The 25272-nt window shown below is 40.9% G+C and overlaps 1 long non-coding RNA gene across 1 annotated transcript in view; it reads right to left on the bottom strand.

The window, feature by feature from the left end:
• Window positions 1-25272, bottom strand: part of LOC125283315 (uncharacterized) — a 335578-nt gene that overhangs the window by 231989 nt on the left and 78317 nt on the right. The gene's annotated exons all lie outside the window — the stretch shown is intronic.

Here is a 25272-nt window from a genome sequence, read left to right as displayed (position 1 = left end):
AGATAACCCTGACCAGGTCCATTATCATTGTCACACCAAGAGGTGTCTTATTGCCAAGGGCCCTAGCTCTCCTAGGTCTTAGGAGAAAGCATTAATCAAATGCTTTCTTGTCCTTCTCTTTGCTCCTAGGACCTATCCAGATCTTAGTCTCCTCACTATGACTGTAGGTATCTTGGCATTGTATATCAAAGCCAAATTTCTGCCTGGGATCTTATTCCCAATTGTATTAAATTATGGCACTACCACCTGTCTTGCTACTTGTCCCTACATACACAGCACTTGAGACCCCTGGATGGGGAATGGCCTGATAGAGCCTGAGATCACCCTGCATCATGGGCCACCATGAACAGGGCCTACTGTTGCCTCTCACTCTACAGCTTCAGACTTCAATGTAAATCAAGCCCCATATCAAACAATAGGCCAACCCACCTGCTTCCTCTCTGCTTTATTTGGATTTAGATGAGGAAGAAGTAATACTTACTGAGTGACAGAGAATTCAGTCTTGTCTGAGGCCTGATTTTCCTCTACCTAGTCTTTGTCTGGCTTCCTTTGTTCTGTTTCGGTGTCTCCCTGTATTCCATGTCCACATCCTCTTCACTCAGCCTGATTTTCCAAGATTTCATCACAGAGGATGCCCCCCCCCCCCCGAGTCATTTTCATGTCAGCAAGAACAACCTACTACTCTGACTAGATGCATCCATACTTGACCCTGGGTCAATACCTCCATGCTGTGTTTTTGTGGGCTCCTACCACTTCACTCCTCAAATTCTGGGCCCCCATTAGCTCTCCTTCCACATTCAAAAGTTGATTTGATATGGAAAGGTGAAGTGCATTAGTGTATGTTCAGTATCTTCAAGGATTTGGCCTCTTCTCCTCCCTGTAGACATTTCTGTGCTCACATTGTTCAGAGAATAACATGGTCTAGACTATGAACTTCTTGAGGGAAAGAACATTGATGGATTCATCATTGCATCTCTTGTAGGGCAGTGCCCATAACCTACTGGGATCTTTGTTCCTCATTTTACTGTGGGTTCACCAATCGCTTTGGAAAGGAGGCTGCCTCCATAAGCTGACCTGATGACCTATTCCTAATGTAGCCTGAGATGATTAAAAAACTCTGAGTCTTCCTCCCCTTTCCCTCCAACACTTGTTTCCAGTTTTCTGAAGGGACAGCTGGACGCAGTCCAGGTGAACCAGGATCCTATATTGTATTCACCTTTCATTCCACTACAACAGCTGGCTGATTGCTCTGGGTTGCAGGGGTTTATGGTGACCCTGTTAATTGATGCACAAAACAACCCATCAAAAGGTAAAGTGATCGCACTGCTTCCTGAGGCAGCAGGAAACCTTAGTCTTTGCAGCCTACCTTCTGTTGCTTGTTCTAAACCTGAGGTATTAATGCCTCCCCAGTAAACACCAGCAGGGAAACAGTTAAGCATTGTGTGGAGTATTTCACTCCAGGAGGGCAGTTCAGTGTGTGATTGAACATTCCATCATCATTTGCCATCTTCAAATTGCCCATAAGAAACCCCAACATCTAGATGTGGTGTTAGAACAAAGAGGGCTGGTTACTTTGCATTGTAGGCAGTGGGCAGGAAAATTTGAGCAAAGGCATTAGGATCAATGGGATGATTGGAGAGATGATATAGAGAGAGATTTTTCATAGACAGCTTTTGTTGGTCATTTTTCTTTTTAATGTACAAAGGCCATATTTTATAGGGGGAAGAGCAAAGAGTCAAGAAATGTGGTTTCGAATCCCAATTTCCTTTGATGAATACAGCATTCACCCTAGCATCTATCTGCATGTATATGACAATGTGGAATACACATAGATATTCAAGAAATAATTTTTTTCCTACCTGAGGAGCTGGAGTCAAGTCTTTCTTTTAGGGGAAAGGTAAAGTATTTCCGATGATTTCCAACCTTCTTTTTTTAAAAAAAAATTATGCTATGTGCACGACCCAGTGCTATGACTTTTATGGACATTAGTTCATTTAATCCCAGCAAATAATGCCCAAAATAAGTATTATAATGCCCATTTTAAAAATGAGGAAACTGAGGCTCAGAAACTGAAATTGCTTACATTGGTCATAGTGTCATTATGTTCTGAAGCTAGTCTTCCAGACCAGGATTATTTAACTCACAGATTGGGTAAGACAGAATACGGGAGTGGTCAAGGCCATTGGTTACCTGACCAGGTTGAATTGTGCTGCTACCACAAAGCAACTTGCTAATGTCAGATTTACTTTACCTCTCCAAGGCTTAGTTCTCTTACCTGGAAAATCAAGATAATGAAAGCAACTTTCCCACAGAGTTTTGTGATTACTAAATGAACTAATATATGTCATGCACTAAGTAAAAGGCCTGACACAGAATAAATACATAATAACTGGTAGTTGCTGTTGTTCCCATTACGCTATCAGGGTACCTGCAGCCTCAGTTAGGGAAAGAACCCTCTTCTCCATGAATCTTGTATTGGAGACTCCATGTGTAGGTGACTCATAGTTAGAAGACTATGTACATTTTCCCTGAGAAATATGATAAGGCAACGTAGTAGGAAATGAGAGTAAAGGATGGTGTCCAAGGAAACCTAGGTGGAAAATAGGGAAGACTCATGGCCTTCTGCACTGGGCAATGCATGCAAGAGAGAAAAGTCAAGGACTTTTCCCAAGTTGCTGGGTGAGTCAAGCTGTCAGCTGGTTTGCCTTCAACCAACATGGCTAAACCAGCTGGAGGAGGAAGCAAAGGAGACATGTCTGTAGAAACCTCTTATCTAGAAGGGTATATATCTAGGAACCACAGTTTTGTGGAAATATTAATAAAAACTCTATATCTAACTAAATTTATGTTTTATTATACATGGAGAACAATTAGCATCTGGCACCAGCTATGGCAGAAGTTGCTCTGAGAGACTCAGGAGAAAGTACCTGTGGTTCAAGGAGTCTACCACATCACACACTGTGTTCCTGGAGCCATAGACTCAGTGTTCATGTTTAACACTGAAACAAAATTCACTATACCGTTCTTAGATACCAGTTTGCAAAGCCCTCATATAATTAAATCAGATTCACTTTTGCTCTGCAAATCAAAGGCAGAGCAAGTTTGAGGTGTAAATCGGGCTTGATCAGAGCAGTCTTCTAATACAAGTAACAATTGCGTCATCCCTGCCTCTCTATGTAGTGGTGAACATGAATCAAAGCCCTTTCTTCCGTTGGAAACTTAAAAATGATGCTGAAGTCTGAGCAGCCTGAAGGAATGGATGAGGAACCACAGAACCATTTTTTTAAATCAAGAATTTCTCAAGTGAGGATTTTCCTAAGAGCCTCTGTTTTGTCCATTGTTCCAGAAAGGCACTTGATTTGATCTTTAGGGCAAATGTTGGACTTGAAGGATGGCTGGCTAGCAGGCCAGGAGAACTGATTGTGTGCCAAACAGAGCAGGTGCTGGGTTCAAAGATTCAGGGATTCAACACCTATTTATCAATCCTCTTCACGATGCTAGGCATTGATACCCATGGTGGGAGGCAGGTCTTTGCTTTCATGGAACTTCTATTCTTTCGGGGGAAACACACTAGTGATTAAAATGTAGCCCTTCCCAGGGCGCCTGGGTGGCTCAGTCAGTTAAGGGTCTGACTCTTGGTTTTGGCTCAAGTCATGATCGCATGGGTCATGGGATCGAGCCCTGACTCGGGCTCTGGGCTCAGCGGGGAGTCTGCTTGAAGAGTCTCTCTCTCTCTCTACCTCACCCTACTCACTCTCTCTTTTTCTCTCTCTAATAAATAAATAAATCTTTAAAAAAATAAAATAAAATGTAGCCCTTGCCTTCCTTGAGCTCGAAGCTTGAGAGATGTTGAGCTTTCTAACCATCTAGATCGAGGGCACAGGTTGCGGAATTAAACAGACATGGTCTAAGCTCTGGATTACCAGTTATTTGCTCATTGGTCTTGGAAAACTTATCTTAATTCTCTGAGTCTCCGAGCTCTCACAAAAGGCTACCAGGAAAGGCATGCGAGCTATTCTGGGAACAAGCCGACCCATGGAATCTGCGTCATATTATATATTGCATAAATTACAATATCATTATTATTAACAACATGGCCTCCAGCAAGTTATTTAACCTCTCTGAACCTCAATCTCCTTATCTATGAAGTGGGGATAATAATCCCTCCTGCAGGGTTGTGAGAAAGATTGGATTTGGTACTTTCTCTAAGGCACCTAGCCATGACTAGAGGTCAATAAATAGCAAAGATAATTATAAGTATTAAACAAAACACAGAAAGCTATGAGCTAAATGTTCCACAGTCAGTGTTATTTGCCCCTCTACAGACTGTGGAAAGTTTAGAAGGGGATTTTAAAAGTCTGCAGACTGGAAAGTTCTTTAGAAAATCATCTCCCTGGGTGTCGTTAAAGATATATTTTGATGAGGACATAAACAATTCACAGACCAAGAAATTGTATTTCCCTTGCGGTAAGTGTCATCCAAAAATCTAATGGGAAAAGGATTGCAGCAGACATTCGGAACACGTCCACTCAGAGAGTAGCAAGTCGTAATAAAAATCACCATCTGAGTTTGGAGCTGTTTGGGGTTTTCTTTAAGAGGATAGAAAGGGCCATTTTTTGACATATATACCTGTTTCTCAGAAAAGCAATATTAAGTAACTCCCACTTCCATTTCCAAGAAAGCAAAAGAGACCCTTTTAGCAGCTATCATTTATGAGTTGGAGATTTTTCATTACATGAATCCTGTTACTGCAAACCCACATTGGGTCACTCCTAGCAGAAGCAGAAGCCAGAACAGACTCGGGGTCTCAGCGGCTGCCCACCCAGAGGGCCTGCTGTCATCACTGGCTCCCCCAGTTACACGGGGTGGTCTGGGGTTCCTCTCTGCATGTGGCTCTGCACGCATGTCTCTCTCTCCCTGCCTTGCCTGAGTCCCTTTGTCTCTAACTTTTCTGTTTGTCTTCTTTCTTACTGCTGCCCACGTCCCCTTCCCTCTCCCCCTGGGCCTCTGGGAGCCTCTGCTTCTTTGCTTCCATTCCAGTCTCTGTGTCTGATGCAGGCTCTGTATGTCTGTCATTTTGTTTCTCTGTTAGCCACTCTGTTTCTCTGTCTCTCCCTGGTGTTGTCTGTTCTTTCTTTTTTTCTCCTGTTTTCTCCCCCCCCCCCCCCCATTGGTCTCTGCCAACATCTTTTTCACTACATTTTTCTCTCTGCTTTTCAACCTTTCCCTTTTTCTTTTTGGCTCTACTTGTTGGTTTTTGTTTTGTTCCCCATCAACCGGTTCTTTCTCTCTTTGTTTCCACCTCTGTGTCTGCACGTCTTTTCATGCCTAATTCATTCTTTCTACTTTCCTCTTTCTGTGTTTCTATTTCTGTTTCAGGCTCTTTTCTTTTTCATTCTCTCTCCCCCTCGTCCTTCACTCACTATATATTTTTCTTTTTTTCTCTTCTCCCTTGCCTCTCTCTCTCTGGTGTTCCTTATGTTTCTCACGGTTTTACTATGTCTCATTTTCTCTCCCCTCTCAGAAAACACACACATACACACACCACCACCACCACTCTTTCTCTTCCTACATCCTGACCTGATAGACCCCTCCACAGAAAGCAGGTTGTAAATTTAAAGGCGCTCCATAACAGCATTGGGTGTTGTTTGGTTTATGGTGCCTTCATGAAATCACACACACATATTTCATTCCTGCAGCAACTTCTTTCTGGTTGAGTCAGCATCACACTTGGCACCCAGACTTCTGCAATGTAGCTGCCCCCTCACCCATATTTCTAAGACCCCAGACCCAGCACACCAGAGGGCCTCCTCCCCCTGCACTGGAAGGCCTTCCTCTCCCACATTCAGGACAGCCTCGACTTAGTCGAGCCAAATTATATTGAGGTTGAAAGAGTCAAAGATAATAAATAAAAAGAAGCCTTATTTTTTTTTAAAAGGGTGGGGGTATTACTCCAAGAAGTAAGCTGCCTCACAGATGGTTACTCTCTGGGAGACAGCAGTTGGAAAAAATGTAGGCAGGGTGGGGTCCTAGTCCTCCCACCCACTCTGTGACTCTGCCTTTGTCAATCTATGTAACATTTTCACTGGCACCTGGCTCTCATAGCAAGAAGGCAGGATCTGACTTTAGAAGAAGTGGGTTGGAACCCTTTCTCCATCCCCAATATTGGCTAGTAAGCCTGGACAATTTTCTTAGTTGACTTGGAGTCTCAGTTTGATCAGCTGCAAAATAAATTCCAGATTCCAGCCTCCGTTTATTGAGCAGACCCCACACATCAGGAGGGGTGCTCGGGGCTGTTGCACATTTTCCCTTGTAAGGCCATTCTCCCCAAGGACCTGTGGACAGCTAGGATCACTGAATGGTTTTTCTGGCAGGCTCTAGTTCCTCCTTCAAGCCTCAGCGTTAACATTGCCCTTTTTGCTGGGAGACCCTCACGAAATAGATCCTTCCCTTTTACACTCCATCAGAGCAATGTGCTGTCTTTTTAGGGCTTTGGCAGTTTATAGTTACGTATTTATGCATTTGTTTATTTATGGCTCATTGGTCCTCATGAGACTATAAGCTTCATGTAGGAAGGAACCATTGTCCATCACACACCCAGTGCCTCCTGCAGTGATATGGAAACTGAAGCAAGAGGAAATGAATGAATTCACCCAGGGACACTCATCCTGAACATGGTGGCACTGGAATGGGACACGGGCAGTCATGTGCAAGCTCCCTCCTCACCTTCCTGACTGCTAACATTTGCCACCCAGAATCCATACAAGGAATGAATGAGATGTTATATATGCTAAGTGCTTTGCAAACTGTGAAGCTTTGGGAAAATATTATTTTCTACAAATCAGGAACATTAAGTCAGACCACCTTTCAACATCTACACTTCCTTAAAAAGTAGGCAGGGGTTTATTTGAATCTTAAGCAAAAGTGAACAGAGAGGACCAGTTTTTGTCACTATGGAGGTCAAGAAGGGCCAATTAAATATGTTTAGCCCTAGCAACTGATGAGTGGTGAGACCCTGCAGGGATTCTACAGATGTGCAGAGAGCTCTGTCCCCTTGGGTGTGCTCAGCAGTGCTTTGAATTCTCTGAAATTGAGAGAAGATTTCCTGTGGCCTAGACAAACTTGTTCCATGCCAGGCCCTGCAGCCAGACGACAGTGGATTTCTGCTTCCCCATTTCCATTATGTGATACTAGAGGGTATCAGGGAAAATTCCTTTGGCTTCCATTGTCAGTAGGGATGTAATTATTATTTGATCACTGCAATTTAAGACCCACATCAAGTGCCTTCTTTTTCCTCCAGATATGAACCAATTCTCTTTGACACCTGATAAGTCATAGGCACCTGTTTTTCTCAACTTTTTGAGATGTCTCAAGATATTTGGGGCTGGGATTCTTCGATTAGTACTATCTGGTTAATGAGAGGGTGGCTTCAAGCCTTTCTTGGTTCAAGTTAGAAAGAAAATTAACAACTACTGTATTCCTCATGCATAGTATATTAGGTATACAAGGCATGTTATTGTATATTAGATATACGAGGTATGATTAGAATTATAAATGTTGATGTTTACTGTGTAAAATAATTTGCTTGGAGTACTGCGCAAGAATCCCAACAGCCCTCAAGATAGATGTATTATTGCTAATCACATTTTAGAAATGTGGACTCTGAGGCTCAAGGGATTACAGTGACTCACCCAAGGCTACAAGGCTAATAGAAATCAAAGATGGGACCTAAGCCTTGGCTGACTCTAGATGTTGAAGCTGACATTGCTATCTGCCACACTATTTCTTTTTCTTCTTCTTCTTCTTTTTAACATTTTATTTATTTATTTGACGGAGAGAAAGACAGCCAGCAAGAGAGGGAACACAGCAGGGGGAGTGGGGGAGGAAGAAGCAGGCTTCCAGCAGAGGAGCCCGATATGGGGCTCCATCCCAGGACTCCGGGATCGTGCCCTGAGCCGAAGGCAGATGCTTAACAACTGAGCCACCCAGGTGCCCCTCCCACACTACTTCTATCTCTACTAGATTCTGAGCTCTTCAATATGAAATTTCCAATTAATTATTTTTTTTATCTTAACAGTAATCCATTCCCTTTTGTTTGTTTGTTGTTTGTTTGTTCGATTTTTTTATTTCCACTGTCACTCCAGGCCCCTCTCAGCTGGACTATTATAATGCTTCTAATGTGTCCCCCTTCTCTTCCAATTCAGTCCCCTCTATTTTCTCAAAAGTTTGCTCTAGCTTCAAACTATGTTAATTTTAAATGATGCTTCCCAATCCATGTCTGTGAGCATTAAGAACTGCTCTCTTTAATGCATGTGTGGTTTAGAGATTACGGCCACTCACAAGATTCCTGGTCCTCAGCTCTGCTTCAGCAAATCTCCTCTCTCCTCTGCTAATCTCACTGGGCCTGGATCATCTTCCTGAGAACTCTCCCTTCCAGGAGTCTAGAACCAGGATTTCCACTTTCCAGGTAAAACCCCTGATTCTCAGATTGTATGGGGTCTGAAATGGGCTGGGAAATATCATAAAGATGTTCTCCATAGCTTAACTCTGGTCTCTGTTTGAAAAGCTTCATCCATAGGAAATTTAATACCTCCCCAAATAGTGCATTTTATCTGAACACACCAATGTATACTAACATTAACACAGCCAGCAGTTTTTTTTAATGTTCTTGGTATGCTAGCCACTCTCCAAATACTGTATATACTTTAAATCCTCCCCCCAAACCTTGCAAGTAAGTATGAATAAACCCACTTTACAGATAAGGAAATTGAGACTCAGAGAGGCAAAGTGATTTGGCCAAGGTCCCAGGGTTATTAAGTGGCAGTGCTTCAAACCAAACCTGGGTCGAGCACATGCTCCCCATTCTGAAATGCTTTCCAAATAAACCGTAACCTCACACTATGCATCATTCCTGGGAAGGGTTCTGCATCTTTGTGCTTCCAAAGCCCCTTTTGCTGACCTCAGCACGAACTGCATGGTCTTGGGTCTTGCCTCCTCACTAAGACAAACATTCCCTGAGAACAGAACCTTTTGCAGACTTGTTTGCATTAAGCACAGGATCTACCCAAAGCAGGTAAAAATATGTATTCATTGATACATGCAAGACTAGCACTGAGGTCATCTTGATCTATTCATGCTACGTGGATTATCTCCTTCAACCCCTGAAGGAGGTACGAGATTACCTCTACCTCATAAATGATATAACTGAAGCTCAGAATTCTTCCCACAGCACTGAGACTGCATTCACCCATCAGATCACCACAGAACTTGCCCTGTACCTACGTGGCCTGGGTCAACCAGGAAGCAACTTGCCTCTTCTCTGACATTCACTGTCAACTCTACTTCAGAACAGGGCTCAGTCCCTGCAATCTGATGAACACCTGGACTTGGTTGTACTAAGCAACACGACTAGGTTTGAGGGCAGGTCACATGTGTATATTTCCACTTGCCCTCCTACTTACCATTCCTTATTTTTTCTCCTAACTATTGAGTAGGGCACACTGTTGTTCTACATGTGCCAAATACCGAGTGTGTCTTTACACATATGGTTATACTAAACACTGCAAAAATCCTGTAAGGCAAACATTACATATTTGGAAACTGAGGCCCACATAAAAGGGAGTTGTCCAAGGTCACACAGCTAGTACCAAGTGAAACTTGATTCAAATCTGGACATGCGGACTCCTGACAATGTTAACTTCCCATGATGTTCTGTAATGCATTTCTTTTCCTCCTGTCCCTGCTGCCTTACAGAAATACCATACAAATTAGGCCTGAGAAACCCCATCAAGGCTTTCTATCTCTGGTTAAGATAAGCAGAACTCAGAACCTGGATTCAAGTCTGGGTTTTGCCACTATTAGAATGTGAGCTTCCAATGAAGGTTGGTTTCCCTTCGTTCATATTCCATGGACATATAATTTAATAGCTACTATATATTAGAAAAGTCCCTATTTGATCCTTACAACAGTCTTGTGAAATAGGGGTTATTATTCTTATTTTATAAATCAAATCAAATAAAAATAACTGGGTGACAGTTATCAGAGTACCTTCCTCCCAGCATTGCTGTTTCTACTAATGAGATAATAAACAGGGATGTGTTTTACACAGGGAATGGGGAATGCAGATATTGCTATTATACAGAACCTCTAATTGAAAGAGGGGATGTTTGTGACCTTGACTTTGTCTTTCAACATCTTAAGTAGAATGTAACCATTGTGGTGTTCTGAGAGGCAATGCAATGCTGGGACACAAATAGGACCCAGGGCATGTGGATGTGTGTAGGGTGGGTGCTAGGGAAGCCGTTGCAGGGGACAGGATGCGAGCTCCAGCCACCTGAGTGCAGGACTCAGTTGTCCGTTTCCACAATGAGGCAGAGACAGTAGGGTCTGAGCTGGAACCCCTGTCTCCATCTACCCAGGTCTGGTTTGGGCAGTGATCAAAGCAATAGCTCCTGCATCTCTGCAGAAACCACTTGGCTTTCACTCATGCATGAGAAACCAATGAGCCTTCCTGGGGTATTTTTCTCACAGATTTCCAAGCCTGGCTATTGGCTTTCTGTCACTTCTTTCAGGCCTGATTAACACAGTATAAAATTGAGGGGTTTTCAGCCATTCTTCAAAGAGGAGGAGTCAGTTTTCTTTGCTTTCATTCTGAAATAAGCAATTGCATTACCTCCATCTGAATGGAGGCCGGGGATGCAAGGAGTCGAGATCAATCCACGGTGTGGAGGAAGGCAGAAGCTGAAGCACCAATGGACATGGCACACGGCTCCAGCAGAGCTCCTAAGTCCTTGACTCAAAGGAATATCGGAGGGGACAGTCAGTGACTTGTCCAAGGCAAAATGATGACACTGGCCCTGGAGGATGGGGATTGTAATCACAGGGATTGCTACCATCTACTGGGCACTTACGACGTGCTGCGGTAAGTGGCGTGAGTATCTCATTTAATCCTCATGAAGACCCTACGTGGTGGGCGCTGTCACTGTCCCAACTTCTTAGATGATGGAAACTGAGACTTGGAGGGTTAGTGAGTTGCCTGAGGTAGCACGACTGGTGAGGGAGAGAGCTCTATTAAATCCCAGACTATCAAAGCCAGAGCTCCTCTCTTGATCAACACACTCTAATGCGTCCAGGGTCGAAGCCAGAGGAACTTCCTAATTGGCCCTATTAGCTTAGCCTATCATTCTGGGAGATAGATGGAGGAAATCTCCAAGACTCAATAAAAGTGTCTTCCTTTGGGGCCAAGAAGCAGTCTTTCTCTCTGATGAAAGTCTAAATTCAGAAGTCCCCACAGGGGTTAGCGTGGTATGGGGACAGTAGCGCAGAGAGATGGAGGGCTCAATTTGTATCCCAGCTCCATTTACCACCTTGGGACTATGAACCAGTAACCTGACCTCTCGGAGCCCAAACTTCCTGAGCCGTGAAATGAGGGTGGTGATACCTATCTGTCAGCAAAGTGCCTGGCCCATTATGGGTAATTAATACCTGTTGGCTCCCTTCCTTCTTTCTGGGGGCCCAGATCCCCTGGGGTCTCTGAATGTATCTATGAGTCCGTCCTCTACTTTCCATTTTCCAAAAAGCTTGGCAAAACACACGCACTCATGCAAACATCCTGTGGGGGAACAGACTTGAAACTGAGGTTCATTGCTCTGCATTGGAACTATATCAGTGGTTATATCCTGCTGAAGAGAAACTCCACTTAGCAGACAGAAAGGCTTATGATGAAATATTTCAGCAGGAAAATGCATTCAGTTTGTAAGAAAAGTTTTCCAGCATCAAATTTACAGACATATAATAGGAAAAGATAAGGTTCTTGGTGAAAAGTTTTGTGAACTCCTGCATTGGAATTCATCTCATTCATCGTAGATCAGTGTCCTTCAGCCCTTCCCACTTTCCCCAGCTCCCACCTTCTTTGGAGATGCTGCCTTTCCACAGAAAACCCAGGTGAGACACACAGTAGTTACCTCACCACCTCCTTACACCAGTTTAGCCATCCTGCCTCCTTAGACAAGAAACATTAAGAAAATCCACTTATGAAGTAAATGACCTTGGAAACCTTACCATTTCTGTGATTTAAATATAAATAAATTGATCAGTTTGTCTAAAATGGTCAAAATGGTAGCACAAGATCAGATTGACTAAGATCTGAGCATTGAGTGAATTAATCTTTCGTGAAGGCTGGCAAGACAGGATTGACACAGTCCTAAAACAGTTGACCTTTGCCCCACACCGAAGTTGTTCATCACCTCATGACTACATCTACAGAGGCAGTTCTCAACACTAAAAGCACAGTGGGATCACCTGGGAAGCTTTGACAAATCCCCATGTTCAAGCCGCTCACCAGATCACATAAATCACACTCTCTACGGGTGGGACTTAGGCATCTGTATTTTTGTTTAACTTCCCAAGTGACACCAATGCATTGCTAAGGTTGAAAACTGTTGTTTTATGAAAAAAAAAGACTAGAATAAGCCCATCACTCACCCCTTTCCCATGGCTCTGCCATGGAATTCCCTACCAACACCAACTCCATAAGAACCTTGATCGATTTTTCATGTGGCTTCATTTCTGAGGTCTGGGGCATTTCAGGATGAGAGCCAGCTGGTCAATGATGTGTGTGTTCACTGACAACAATTCAACAGCTTTTCTTGGTGTGTTTGAGCTCAAAAAGCTGAAAGATAAAGACCTCACATTAAACTAAGGGGTCTTGCTCTGTCTCCTTCAATCTCCCCAGGCTGATAAATAATGGATAATGAAGAACAGCGCTATTACATGCATAAAGCACTTGGCATCTGCCTCCAAGACAGCACTTTCCATCTAATCTGAGGTCCAGTTCAGCGTAAAATCTGTTTGGTAGGAAGGCCAGGTCCTTTTGGAGGGCTCTTTGATGCTGCCTAGTTGTTCAGTGGAAAAGGGAAAGAACTCAACTCTAGAATCAATCACAGTTTTGGTTTCTAAAGGCCAAAGGGGTAGGTTGGCATGGATGAAGTTTCTTTCTCTTCCTCTGTAAAAGCAAGACATGTGGAATCTACCCAGTTTTGAGGGGCAGAGCAGCAAAGCTTCCCAAAGAGTCCCATCTAAAATTGAGCTCCTTAGAGATCTGCTGTTGTGTTTCTTTCTTTATATCATGCATCACAACTATCAAAGCCTGTGTGCTTGTTTGTCTCCTTCCACTGGAGTTTAAACTTCACAGAGGTGGTACCATTTCTGCTCTGTATCACTTGTGCCTAACATAGTGCCTGGCATATAGTAGGTACTCACATACTGGTTGAAAGAATGCTGAGGGTACAATGTATAACACCTGCTTTACACCTGTTTCAGCACATGTTTTGCTTCATTAGCTGTACATTCTGCATAACTTGGGGGGAAATTAGGTCCTTTGGAAGGTGAACAGGCAGCATGGAGTTGGAGGTGATATTTCCTCTTCATTAGAAATGCCATCTGGGGAATAGTGTAACTCCCACTTGAGCACAGAGCTGTGCAGCCTTGGTGAGGTCACACCCTCAGCTTTCTGAACAAAAGAAGGATTCCATCCCAACTGCTTTGATCATATTGATGTTTCAGTGAGTCAAGGGACTAGAAGAGGCAGACCCATCAGGGAGCCTGGCATATAACAGTGGGCATTTTCTACAGGGAGGCATAAGCTGATATGGGAGAACCAAGGACTCAAACACAGGAAACCTCAAGTGCAGTGTGTGGGCTTTTGGGTCAATTACTTAGCCTCTCTGGGTCTCAGTTTCCTCATTTTAAAAAATAACATGTTTGTCCATCTTCCATCAAGATTTTCTTTTGTAACTAAATACAAAATTTCCCCCACATGCAAAAAAATAAACAATGAAATATAACTAAAATAAAAAAATAACGTGTTTAAATTGATACTTTATTAGGACTCTTGTCAACACAGTGTTTCACAAAGTATGTTCCACAGAGAACTAACTGGTCCAATGCCTTATGGATAACGGGTTCTATTTGAAAGTAAGTTTGAGAAACACCATACACTCTATGCTTCCTGATCAAGATTCAACAAGTATTTACGGAACATGTACTTATGTGTCACACAGGATACACCAGTGAACTGAAGAGACATCAATTCCTGCCCTCATGGGACTCATATGTTACTGAATGGAAGGAGACAATAAACAAAATAAACAAGAAAATACGTAGTGTGGCAGATGATGGCAAATGCTATCATGAAGAAAATTACAGCAAGGAAAGTGGTTGGAAGGCTCTGATTGGCTGTCATGGTTGATGAGCTCACCCTTGGACAAACTGTTATTGTAGAAATTTCATGGGCTCTGTGATTGGCCAGGCATGGTCATGTGATGCTCAGGAGACAGAATCAGCTTTCAGAAGGAGGAGGAAGACCAAATTTACAGGGAAGACACCACCACCTCCTACCACAGGCCACTAGGCCCCTCCTGAAGTACCATTTTTTTTTAATCAAATAAGAATTCTGAGAAATGCTGCAGTGAATAAATATACATATCTTCATTTAACTCAGTAGTTCTCAAGTCCACTTAACCATGTGTTTTTGTGTGATATCTATTAATATCGACAGGACACACTTTGATAAACATCTAGCTATAAACATATATGATTTCATTAATCCTCCCTGTATAGTTCATAGTATTATTAAATCTAGATTCTAAATTCTTAAATTTTTAAAGAACTTTCTAGACTGGAAGAACTTTATTCTCCTCTTTTTATTTCCTTTCATAAAAGTATGTGTTGGCACAAGTGTCCTTCCTCAGATGTAATGAGAAGTTTGAAGGAATTAACTTCTAAGGGAGATATGCCTCAATGATTTAGCAAAGGATGTGCAAAGGATAAAATGAATCAATCAGGGGTACCTAGTTTTGATGCAAGATGAAACATTCCAAACCACCTGTTGTCCTGCTCAAATTAGTCTAGTTTAATGAGAAACTTTCATGATGTTTTATAGAAATGTTTGCAAAATCACAGCCCTGTAAAATGTCATGTCATATTCCTTGTGACTTTGGGAAATGTCATGAAGTAAGCTACACCAGTAGGGATCTTAATGCTTCCAATAAAAGTCTCTCATGGAGAGCAAAACAGGTATTTACAATTGCTGTTGAGCCACAGGTCACAAAACATAAAGCAGCTGGTTGAATGACAGAAGCAGAAGACCCCAAACTATTCACAGCAGCTGTCCACATTCGTGGACAAGGTCCAGAACTGACCCCATTATCAAGTCACCGATTCACTCCACCAAGTAATTTCACCCTCTAAGGACCCTGGATTCTCTCTCAGCAGACACTGGGATAACAGTAATGAATCCTAAGGTTTAGGAAAAAAGGTCAGTGAATTTGTTGACTGAGGGACCACCTACCATTCTTTTCCTTCAGACAAGTTTTTGCTGTTGTTGCTTTTAAATAGCTCTGGTTTTCTTTCATTTTAAAATCCAATGCACAGACATTTATAGAATACTAAAATGTAGCAAGGAAAAAAGGATGTATAATTTCTCAGCTTAGAAATAACCATTATTAAACATCTGGTGACATGTTAACTTTTACATGCTTCTCTTTATGGTTACGTGAAATACACAAATGAGTGGACAGTGTGTATTGTGTGTTGGCAAACAGGCAGTTCTGTGTACTGATTTATCTTAGCTTTACATTATAAATATTGCCCCACATCATCAGAAAGTCTTCTCATGTATCATTTTAATGGCTATGTAATAGTCCATATATTAAATGCCCTGTAATTTATTTATCATTTTATTATAAATAGGCAATGTATGCTGCACCCACATCCCGATGTTTTGCCACTATAAATACAACCGATGTAAAAATTTGCACACAGGACTTCAGAAAGCATAATATTTAGTCCCCTCAGGAATGCTGGGAATTTTAGAAGGAAACATATGGGCTAATTGCTGATTTTTCCAAGTAAAAGAGTTTAGAAAGCCAGTGTTTCTATAGCTATGTCTACTGTTGATGCAACACAGAAATTTGCTTCGATGTTGAGGAAGAGTTTTCTTTAAATTGTTGGAGGGAGAAAATTTCAAGAGGTTAAAAACTAGAAATTACTCTTTTTTTCCACCAAAACATAGGAAAAAAGCAACCATCAAACAAAATCATTAGGATGGATCAAAACGTTGGCATCATTGCAAGGAAAAAACTGACAGTGTTTAGAGTGTTGATGAAGGCAACTGGTAGCATTCAACTATCAGCAGTCTTGAAGGCCCTCTAAGAACAGAAAAGAGGCTAGCTAAAGAAGGAGCAGGAGTAATCACTCCCCAAACGATAGGCTTCTTCACATCCTTGATCTGTTTTTCCAAATATGTTAAGAATGTAGTATATACCCAATGATAATGGAGACTTTGTGATGCTTAGAGCAATAGAATATAATCATTCATATGTGTGTATACATGTGTACATGTACACTTAGTCTTTTTCACGTCATGGTTTTCCTCAGTAAGCTTCTATTAAGACTTAAGTAGAAACAGGAGTGCAATTATTTTGTCTACTACCCATGTGCAGCAGCTGAGCTAATCCTGCCAGTAACATGCACTTGTTTCAAAGATTAAGCTGGAATTCCTAAACAAGTGCATCAATGAACCTCATGGGAAAGGTGCACTGTTCTAAACTTCTCCATAGTAGATCATAATGTTGGTTTTTCAAGCAAGTGGAACCTGTCCAACTAGCTCTTTGGTTCTCCGGAATGGGCCATATCTTGACAAGGAAGCAATGGCCTTTTTAGTCTCTGCATCTTCAATGAATACTATACAACTCTTTAGGCCATTCTGCATCATTCACCTGGTAGTTTAAAAGACTGTCATTGTGGAAAATGTGGCGCCAAAACTTTGAGGTCAGGAGCACTCACTCACTGTTTCCAATTTAGCCAGAGTGGAACCAGTTAATTATCTTGGAGGAATAATTCCCAGATTTTTCTTTTTTCAGCAAGGATATTTTTCCCCAAGTGGGAGTGATTTTGATAGGTGGCTGAACATTTGACTGTGCACTAAAATCTAATTTTATTCCCTGCTGTTGTGGTAACGTAAGCTCTATTCCCCTGCACTGAGGATGGAAGGCGTCAGAGTGGCGACCCGGCCAATTTCCCATTGATCCTATCCTCATCAATGGGACAGAGTGGGGAGGGAGAACTGACCTATAGAAACCTTTGGCTCGGTGCCCTCAGAAGTCAGGGTGTTAGTTTTCAGGCTCTGCCAGACACCATGGCCAAGGCCAAGGGTGCTCCATCAAATCTATCCATTTCAATTAAAGGCTAGAGAGTTGGGAAGTAAAATAATCAATTTTGCAAGTGGAACTCAGTCATCCTGTCGACACTTTATCTTTGCTCCGGATATACTTGTACAGGATATGCTTAATATGACTCTCATGGCATTATTCACTGATGACACTTCTGGTTAGAGATTGATCAAAGCTACTTTGTAAAAGTTATCAAGCTAAGGAAAAGTGGCAAAATGTGTGTGTGTGTGTGTGTGTGTGTGTGTGTGTGTGTAATACAGGTATGTGTGTGGTATACAAAATGTCTTTTTGCCAAAGAGCTTATCTGTCATTGAAAAATTTCCAAGATCAAATGCCAAGCTCTTGCCAAGTCAGCTAAATTGTTACTTAATGTATATCCAATGCTTTGAATTTGTTGATTACCACATACCCCACAAAGACAGACTTTTACTAATGCCCTTTCATTCAATAGTGATGCTCTCACCATTACTACCTCTCAATGCAATGCTTTGGTCATTTATTGAGCAACTAGGCTATACCAGGCAGTACATTTGGAGATATCCATACATTATATGGTTTGATCCCTAAATGTGTGGAATAGACATAAATTTTAACAGGTAACTGTGCTCAACTTATTTATGTATCCCATTCTCTTGTCATTTGTTTTTATATTGTTCTTGTTGAGAGGGATCAATTCAGTGAAAGCAAGGACTAGGTCTACCTAGCATCTAACAGTGTGTGTCTATCGTTTAGACACTGGATGAAAGGTAGCTCAGAAAAGTGACCACTGAGAGTAGGAAAACAAATGAGGTAAGCTCTACAACTGCCTGAAGCTTATTGCTCAGAGGGTTTCCAGGCCAAAGTGAAGGAAGAGGGAAAGCAAAAGAAGCTTGGCCTCTCTGGGAGAAGGAGTGAGAATTGAGAGTTTGGAGAGACCAAGAAAGATAGGATTTACAAGGCAATGTTCAAGAGTACTAAAGAGGAAATGAATGCATGGAGAGAAGGGCTGTACAAAGAGAGCTCTGCAGACATACAGAGGGTCCTCCTAAACTCTCCATCTGGTTACTGATCAGTGCATGCATGTGAGGACATGTTCAGAGGCTGAGGAAAGAACCACCTGGAAAGAACAGTTGTAACAAACACCAGAGTTCACACAGGGCTAGAAGTAGGTTGTTCTTTCATCAGCCAGAGTAAAAAATAATAATAAAAAAAAACAAAACACAAAACAAAACAAAACAAAACAAAACCTTGAGAATACGTGTGGCACTGAATACACAGAAAGAATATTGCCTTAGTCATGCTCTGAACCTGCTTAACAAAGCTAAAAAGCAAATCTTGAAAGTATGAAACTGTTTTCAAGCAAATTATTTGTATCCCAGAACAAAGATTAGATATATTTAAAGAAATACAAAAATATCCAGCAGCAGATAAAGTAAAATTCACAGTGCTATTCTTCCACCAAAGAATTAACAGACATGCAAAGAAGCAGAAAAAATATCATTCATAATGAAGAATAAAACCAACTCACAGAAACAGAGCTAGGGATTACACAGATGACAGAAATAGTAAAGTCATTAAAACAGGTATAATAAATATATTCCATATGTTCAAGAAGGTAAAGGAGAATATGCACATATTAAGAAAGAAGTGGAAGATATAAAAGAAGACCCCAAATTGAATTTCTAGTGGTAAAAATATATACAGTATTTGAAGTTAACATCAGATAAACACTGAAGAAGAGGTTAATGAACTTGAAGATACAGTCACAGATAATATTCAAAATGAAAAGAGAAAAAATACTGTAACCACATAGCAACAACAGAGCTGGACTACTTCAAGGGGTATAATATACATGTAATTGCAGGCCCTGAAAAGGGAAGAGGATCATATTTAAAGAAATAATGACTAAAATTTTTCCGAATTTGAGTAGTACTTTTAAACTACAGCTTTAAGAAGTTGCACAAACCACAAATATAAAAATCACAAAGACTATTACACCAAGGCCATTGTATTCAAATTTCTTAAAGATAAAAAGTCTTAAAGCATCCACAGAGAGGGGGAAAAGGGCACTGTATCTAGAGAACAAAAATAAGAATGGAAACGCAAACGGTGCAAACTAGAAAACAATGGAGTAATGCCGGGAAATTACTTGTGAGTGCAGGGGATGGAGGGTGTGTCAACCAAGAATGCTAGATCAGGTGAATATATCTTCCAAAAATGAAGGCAAAATGAAGCCACTTTCAGACAAAATTTGCCATTGTCCATCAACAGTGGATCTGCAGTACAAGAAATGTTAAAGGTATTCCTTCAAACAGAAGAAATACACCAGATGGAAATGGGAAACCATACAAAGGGATGAAAACTCCTAAAATGGTGACTATATAGGTACATATAAAAGATGTTTTCACTTATTTTTAAAAATCTCTTTAAAGTGTTTGATTTTTTGAAGTAAATTTAAAAAAATAGTATGTGGCTTATAAATATATAGCAGTTTTTATCTTATTTTATTTTTCCTTCCACAGAGAGGGAGACAAACCATAAGAGACTCTTAACTGCAGGGAACAAACTGAGGGTTGCTGGAGGGGTGGTGGGTGGGGGATGGGGTAATTGGGTGATGGGCATTAAGAAGGACACTTGATGTAATGAACACTGGGTGTTATATGCAACCGACAAATCACTAAATTCTTCCCATGAAACTAATAATACACTAGATGTTAACTACATGGAATTTAAATTTAAAAAAAATCAACATACAGAAGTAAAATGTAAACAGTCATAACACAAAGGCTAGGGAAGGGAAAATGGAAGAATACTTTCTTAAGATAAAAGATAACCACTACAAACATTAAACCAGCCACTAAAGAGAAAACACAAGAGGCTGTTGCCAATAAGCAAATAGATTATTTGAATCTGTAAAAGTATTCAGTCCAGTAACTCACTGGGTTCTCCCTGTTTCTGTGCCTGTTAAAATGTCATCTCTATCAGTTTCTGCTCCAGAATACCTGGCAAACACCCACTCATCTCCCAAGGATCAGCTTAGCTAACACCTACTCTGGTGAGCCTCCGAGGACCTCCAAGTATGCATACCTTTAGAAAAATAATTATGTAACGACCTTAGTATTGTTTGTTTCCATGCTAACTCCTTAGTAGACTTTAAGTTCTTAAGAACAGAGGTGATTCTTTTTCATCTTCATATTCAGCAAAATAGTGTAACTTTTCCCCACAATATGTCCTTAGTAAATATTTATTGAATGAATGAAGAGACTACGGTCAATGCTTTTATTATTTCTAAGTTCCCGTTCGGGTCTTGCCATCCAAAGCAGATTTAACTTGGTAGCACCTGGTGACCTCCTTAATTCTAAAATAATCTTTTGAAAGACTGACAACTCAGGTTAAATAATACTTATCCTTATTACTCCTGAGGTCATCAAATATTTCTAGTAAAATAATAAGACTAGCTCCAAGGAGAGTTCATGTATTATCTAGTTCCAAGAAAAATCCAAGACGTCTTTGAGAATTTCTACTATTAACATGATCTATGAACTCTTTTCCTGTCAATAGTCTGCAAGGTTCCACTCCAATGATTCTTTTTCATAAAGTCTTTCTAGTTTCCCAAAATAGAAATAATCTTATGCCTCTTCTGAACTCTCTTGGCTCTTTGCATATCCATTTGACCATCAGTTATAGTATTTTTGGATATAAACTAAATCTGTGTGCTTAACTCTCTTTCTAGACTATGAGCTCCTATAATTTTATTCATCTGTTCGTCCTTCTCTGGAGCATATTGACAAATTTAGCAGAAGTTCAATTACTGTCTAAAAAAATGAGTGAAGGATTCAGAACACAATGTGCACAATTTCATAAAGTTTGTCACAACTGTATGGAACATTGGGGATCGACTGAACTAAGATTTATACAGGGAGAAAATGAGGCTTGGAGAAAAACAGCAACAAAGTATATTTGCAATCTTTTTTTTAAATCATTCCTCTATAATTCTACATCTATTTTATGAAATTTGAGGAGATACTTTACTTTAGACTTCTTAATAAGAGGCCAAAATTCTATTTTTATTTTTGTTTTCTTCTTCGAAAATACTTTTGGAAATACTGTTAGAGATCCATAGTGTTTATCAATTCACAAGTCATTCCGTTATTCATTCACTCATGTATTTTTTCAATATGTATTCACTCTGGGTTATCTATGTGCAAGTTATGGTACCAACCAAAGGATGAATAGACAAAGATTGATAAAATCACAGTCTCTGCCCTGAATGTGCTTCCAGGATGGAAAAGACGGACATAAATAAAATATTGGTGGCATGCACGTACAAACTTAAAGATACAGGTACAGAGAAGGGATGCCTGTCCAGAAGAAAAGTGAGGGGCAGAACGGGCATGCCTGAAATAAAACCTTGTAGGTGGGGGGCAAGCACAGAAGAGCAGGGTGTGTAGTGGTAGAACAAAAACAACAGCATAGTGTCGAGAGAGATGTATCTGCAAATGCAAGTAAGACAAAAAAACAAAAAACAAAATTCAACTTTATTCTGAAGACAGAGAATCACTGAAGTGTTTTAAGTGAATGACATGTTTATATTTGCATTAACAGAATGTCAGTGAATTGTATAGCGGGTGTGTTGGAGAGAGAAGGATTCCAATGAGAAAGATAATGAGCTTGCACTGGGATTCATTTTCCTTACCTAGAGAATGAGATGAAAGCAACAGAGGATTCCCAAGGCTAATAATCTATGATTTTCTAAATGTGGTGTGTCTCCTTTGACACGGTCTGAGGGATCTCGGGTATGGCACTTGCCTCTAAATCTCATCACCTCTAAAATGAGGAATTTGGGAAAGGCAATCTCTGAGGTCTCCTTTCACACAAATAATCCATGATCCTAAGACCATTTTCTTTCTTTCTCTCAGGTAATAACAGAAGTGTCAGAGTGTATAAAACAATGTTCAATAATTTGGCAATTAAAAAAAAAAATACAGGAAGATTGCACTCAGATGTCTACTCATCTCCAGCAATTAGAAAGTAATTATGCTGCAAGTTTTTAAAAAGTCTCCCCAAACTTGATAGCTCAGCAAAAATTATTAATTGAAACTAAAAATAAACATGTAATCCTCTTCGTGTTCCCCTTGTCTTCTACCCTAGTGTGATACCCCCAGTGAGCCCCTCCCCATTGCAGCAAGTAAGAAAATATGCAACGGCCTTTCCATTATTGATTCTTTATTAGAATCATGTGTCTTGCTTGAACAGAAAACTCTGTGGGTGACTGAGGGCTCCCGGTGCCCACCGGGTAATTAAGCCTGGGATTATGAAAGTTGGAATTGCTTACTCCCGCCCTGGAGCTCCCAGAAGACCATAGCAGCTGACCCTAAATGCAAATGGTATATACATCATTTGCCAATGGGAAAGAAAATGTAAATTGGAACTCAGAAGTCCAGGCTGTGGAGCAAGGCTTCCTCGGGTTTCCAACCAGCTCCGTCTCCAAGAGTATGATTGTGGGAAAACTCACAGACCTGTATAAAACTCAATCACTCCTCTAAAATAGGGATAATAATGACAATACCCATATCATTTGGTGAGTAAAAATAAGATACTTAGCTCCCTGTTTAATACTGGAAACTACCTCCTCTGCAATTGATCCCTCTCACCAGCTCAACTTTTTCTTTTTACTGTGACACTTATCACCTTCCAACATACCATATAATACACTTATTTATTTTTTTATGCTTATTTATTTCTCTTTTTTAAAAGATGTATTTATTTATTTGGGAGAGAGAAAAAGAGAGGGCTGAGGGCAAAGGCAAGGGAGAGAGAGTCTGAGCACAGAGCTAGATGTGGGGCTTGATCTCCCAACCCTGAGATCATGACCTGAGCCAAAACCAAAAGTTGGGCACTTAACTGACTGCGCCACCCAGGCGTCCCTATGCTTATTTATTTCTCCACCACCATGAAGAATATGTGATCCATGAGGGCAGAGCTTTTTGCTTTGTTTAATGATTATTCCAAATGCCCAGAATGTTTCCTGGCACGTAGTAGGCACTTAATATATTAACTAAGTTTAATTAATTAACTAAGTGATTTTGGACATTAGCATACGATGAATGTTAGATTAATTTATTGTCATTGATGTCATCATTGTCATCAGATTCTATGTAATTTGGTATTTTTTGCACTTATCAAGAATTGCCTTATTAACTCTTATTTTTCCACCATTGAAAGCATCCGTGGTTACATTTGCAAGAGATGATGAAATCAGATTTGGTTCCTTTGGACTCCACGTGGTTGACTGCCTACTCTGCCAGGCACTCTGCCACATGCTGGCGAGATGGAGAAAGGGAGAGCTAATTCCCAGCCTTGGAAGATTACAAACACGGTAGTGATTATTATCTTGCAATTAATGAACTGAATCCGAGGCCTCTAATGAATTCATTCCTTATCTAATTATATCACCTGTGATACACACACACACACACACACACACACACACATACACACACACAAATAAATGGCCTTTCCTCTCCTTCCCCAACCCAGAAACTTCAAGGAGAACCTAGGGCAACTTCCATGGCAGGAATAAACAGGGGCTGTGAAAATCACCGGGGAGACTTCTTAAATACGAAGGACCTGCACCAAGAAATTCTTGCTCAGTAGGTCTGAGGTGAGGGCTCTTTAGAGATAGACACTGATGAGGACTAGGCAGACTTTCCTCTAAAAATTACACATATAAAAATAACACAGATAGATAGAACCGTTATTAGTATTTGCATCTGTTTTTTTGTACTAGTCTATATGCTGTTAATTCCACATTTGACTCTAAAGATGTTAGGGACTCTAGATGCTCAATATTCTTATTTGACATTTTAAAAAAGAGAAGTATGTAAGAGAGAATGATTCTTGTATTAGGAAAGTGCCCAAGGGAGCTCAGTGTTCACTGGGGAGGGAAAGGAGGTGGAGCTTATTAAGAAATAACATAAACCTATTGTAGAGAATCAAGCAGAAGGACCCTGAACCAAGACATTGAACTGGGAGTCTCAATTTCCCTCCCCAAAACTAAATTTGCTATTACCACACTGTGTGGTCTTAGGAGACATCTGTTTATAATCCTATCAGAGTCCTTAACCCCCTCTTCTCAGGTGGAGTCCTGGAGTAGACCGCAGAGCTATGTGAGCCTCATGTGATTACAGTATTCGATGAACATGTGAAGAAACCATGCACACGAGATTTCTCCCTGCGACACATGGAACAGAGACAACTCCAGGTGTTCACATAAAATTCACATGTTTCATTTCTGAAAAGCTCTGTCAAGCCCTCCACAGCTTTGCCAGAATCAGAGCTTACTCACAGCTGTGGGAAGGTTTCATTTTACTGTCTTCCTCTCTACTCCTCCTCTCCAACCTACCACGATCCATCAACAAAGCCTTCTTGCCATAACTTCCCTCGTGCGCAAATCGAAAAATTTGATGGGCCAAATGCCACGCAAGACCATGTGGCTACTTCCCAAGGAGAAAGGAGTGCTGCTTCCTTCCTTCTGTAGTGAGAATAGTCTTCAGGAGGACCTGAACATGGTAATTGTTCAGGAGAGCAGTTACTTTTCCAGCCTTTTCTTTGTGACATCCACTGCAGTTGTCCATTCTCTTTTCTCACAAATATCTTATGATATTAGTGATTTTTGACAAGGCAGGCTTATAAAGGAGACGTTTGTGAAACTAGTGCAAACTACCCTGGATTCTTACCTCTGTGAGGCGAGGTCACAGGCTAACTTGACTAGACAAGTATCTTTGTCCTATTGATCTCCAGGTCAGGATCTGGTATATTGTTTCATTTCTCCCATTTCGTGGTTGGTGAAAGCATCACCAATGATAACTGCAATTCTCTTTTGTCTTGGAATGGTCTGTCTTTGCCTTTTCCCATTTTGATATGGAAGAATAACGCAACTGAAACAGTTGTTTGTTCAAGTGTTGCTGGCCCGTGGGAAGTGCATTGAATAAAAGGGATTCAATCATCATCATCCCGGGGGTGGGGGTGCGGGTGGGGAGGTCTCAGGAATGTCTGAGTT

This window comes from Ursus arctos, unplaced genomic scaffold (genome assembly GCF_023065955.2).
Source record: "Ursus arctos isolate Adak ecotype North America unplaced genomic scaffold, UrsArc2.0 scaffold_19, whole genome shotgun sequence".
Taxonomy (NCBI): Eukaryota; Metazoa; Chordata; class Mammalia; order Carnivora; family Ursidae; genus Ursus; species Ursus arctos.
Note: the sequence above shows the minus strand (reverse complement) of the source record. Positions and strands in the feature narration are given on the sequence as shown.